Here is a 3,330-nt window from a genome sequence, read left to right as displayed (position 1 = left end):
GTCTACTGTGACTTTGTGGCTTGGCTAAGCAGAGCTCATCAGCACAAAGCTTCCAAGTTGTTTTTAGGCAGCCAAGCGCCAGAATTAATCTGAAGTCTGTGTGGTAGGGTCTCTGTCCAAGTAGACTTGCCAAGTTGGTATCCAACAACATTCTTGTCAGCTCTCATAGCACGGATCGGATGATTGTTACTTCTTGTCTGTTGCCAAAGAAATTTTGTTCTGGTGGGAACAGAAATTCGCATGTTAATGCATCTGGTACACAACAATAAGATTTTAAGGTTGTTTAATTTTTTTAACATGTACCTGATTTTGTTGTGTTCATTGTTGTTACTTTGCTTCTTTTGTTCTTCCTTGAAAGTGTCTGTCTGAGTTACTTGTTTGAAATGAGAGGAAACTACAATACAGTATAACATGAAAAAGGCTTTGCAATTTCACAATTGTTTTAACATGTTCAATTAACTGTACAATATCATTTCATATGTGAAGCACCACCTAAACGTACTTCCTTCTTTGGTTTCTTCTGGGAACTTTGTGGCGGATAAACTACTTGCTATTTAGATCAGAAAGATATTTAGTTCAAGAGTGTCACGCTTTAGCTGGTGATATGTAGACACTAATATATAACATTCTTCCCATTCATATGGATTGGTTAGGCAGGTCAACCTTGAGCTGCGCTGATGTAACATATGCCTTATCTCATCACTAACCAGCGGCTTCCATTATATCTGGTGGTCTATTTAAAACTGCAGCAGTTTGTGTTCCAGCGTTCCCTCCTTGCTCTGTCCAATTCGGCTCTTGCCTGCCACTCCGTATTGCTGCTATGCTGCTCTTGTAAGCTGATTTGCTGCTGCAATAATGCCCCACACCCACCCCAGCATCACCTGTAGGCTCCGACTGGGGTTAACGGTATTGTGCGCATCACTCGCTCTTTATGTAATACATATTCTGTGGGGAGTCGATAAGGGTCGGAGCCTAAGACGCCAAAATCTAAATATGCGTATACTGCTTTAATACTTTTCCCAAACGTGAGTTGGCTGGACTGAAAATCCTTTAAGGGTGGTTTACCTTTTGAAAGTTGAGCTCTGGAGCGAGAGTAGGCTGGAGGGCGAGAGGAGCTGGAGCGAGAGGAACTTGAGCTAGCACCGAAGAGCGATGCAAGGCTAGATGCGGAGCTGGATCTGCTCACAGACCTGGAGGAGCTGAGTCTGCTGCTACTGCTGTGAGAAGACCTGGAGCTCAGGCTTGAGCGAGAGCTACTGGAGCTAGATGAGGAGGATGAGGTGCTATTCTTCAGACCAGGAGCAAGGATTTTCTTAAGCTTCGTCAAGATTGGTCTTCCCTCAATGATTTCTTCTTCGCTCAGATTGATCTGTTTAATGAGCTTCTCTGCAGCCTTTGGTCCAACTTGAACCTCTATCTCCAGACTTTCAATGGCTTCCCCTTCAACTGAAAATGTCATTAAATAATGTCATTAATAATTGCTTTGTGCACACTTCTTCTACAAAATGTATTGGGTTCCTAGTACTTACTTGGTTTGAGAGAAAGAGCAACAGAGTGTCTTCCAGCCAGTTTGTACAGGGCAATGTCACTGATGAAAGCAGCATTTTCAGAGGTGATCTTGAAACAGCCCTTGAGTCCAACGGCAACAGCTTTAGCACAGTACTTCTTCTCAAACTGAGCTGCTTTGGATTTTATAATGGGCTTGACTGCCACATCTTCATGAATGATCTCTGAGGATTGTGACTGTGAAAAGAAAGATATCTTAATTATATTGTAAATGTAGATACTGTGGTAGTAATCTCAAAAGACAATGTTTAAAGCTCACCCAACTATCAGCAACCGATGAAGAACTCTTAGATGTGAGAATTTCCCTTGAGATGGTCTGCAAGATTTTGGCAGGGATGATAGGAGTGATTCTTGCAGCAGCAAGATCCTCAATATTTCTTGCCACAGCAAAAGTCTCAAGACTGTTGAGAGAAAAATAACTTCAAGCAGGCTCCAAAGATAAATATGTCAAGTGACAGAAGTTTCATCTTTTTAAAATGTCAGCCTTACTGCACAGCTGCAACATGTTCAGGTACAGAAACAGGCAGAGCTTCAATCTTAAAGTGGCCCTCATTGATGTTAAGTCTTGCTGTGATTTTGGCGGGCATAATGGAGTTGATTTTAGCTCTTGATAGCAGGGCAGCCTGGAGTATGGCGGTGTTTACTCCCATCGCAGCAAATGTGTTCACAGCAATGCTAGAGGGAGAGGGCATTTGTATGTTACATTTAATGATATGATACATTTCCCCCTCATCTTTTATTTTATTGTCAGATGTTGTTCCTACCTTGGTCTTATCTCAGTCTCAAGCTGAATGTCTGTCTTCAGAAGCTGAGCAAAATGGAAGTTTTCTGGAAGAGCTGGTGTTGTGGTGGCCCTGACTAAGAGAACAAATAAATCCATGGATCATTTAGTATAATACTTGGTTCCACTATTAGATTATATTGAAGTCAAGCACACTATTTTCCTTTTTCTTTGGAAAAGCAATATGACAGTGATAGACATTTGCAAAGAATGTATTTAGTATAGATGTTAATATTAGACTTCAGAAGATATATTTAAGGTATATATCAGGATTTACAAATAAATGTTTTTAAGTACATCATGAGTGATTCAGCACCTTTTTTGATCATGTAAACAACATTAGAGGGATAAGTGGAACTGTAACAAGCAAATCTGTGGATGTTTTCTAGTCGCTGCCTACCTTGAACAGCTGCGGCAGCCACTGCAGCAGTATACAGACTGAGTTCCATTGGAAGACCAGCAGCAGTAGGCATGATACGCCTCACCTCAGTTGCCAGCAGAGGTTTAACAAAGTGGAAGGAAGCACCAGACAGCAGAGCACTGAGGGCATTCCTTCCTACTGTCTGAACAGAGGGACCAGTGGCGAGCTGTAGAACAGGATTTATAAAAAAAAAAATTGCAATTAACCGTTTGTTAATAAATTGATCTTGAAGTTGACAGATAGTAATTTGAATTAAAGCCGCAAGCAGCATTGGGCGGGACCTCACACTCCACGCAACTCAGGGGTGAATTTGAAAATTAAAATGAAAATGGCCGACTTCCTGTGGGGTTTGGGGTATGGGTCCAAGAGGCTTTTTTGTACGTCTCGGCACGTTACACGTGCCTACCAAGTTTCATACATATCGGTGAAACGTGGCGCCGGGGCTGTTTTTTTTTTAATCCTGTAGGGGGTGCTACAAACACGATTTTTGGTATGTGAGCTACAGGCACCAGTCTACACATGTCCAGTGAATTTCATATTCATAACTATTACGGTTTCCGCA

At 41.8% G+C, this 3,330-nt stretch overlaps 1 protein-coding gene across 1 annotated transcript in view; it reads left to right on the top strand.

The window, feature by feature from the left end:
• Positions 1 to 3,330, top strand: part of LOC118321533 (palmdelphin-like) — a gene marked incomplete in the record, with an annotated part of 31,524 nt that overhangs the window by 9,108 nt on the left and 19,086 nt on the right.

Source organism: Morone saxatilis, unplaced genomic scaffold (assembly GCF_004916995.1).
Source record: "Morone saxatilis isolate NCDOM2014 unplaced genomic scaffold, NCSU_SB_2.0 Contig12, whole genome shotgun sequence".
NCBI lineage: Eukaryota > Metazoa > Chordata > Actinopteri > Moronidae > Morone > Morone saxatilis.
Note: the sequence above shows the minus strand (reverse complement) of the source record. Positions and strands in the feature narration are given on the sequence as shown.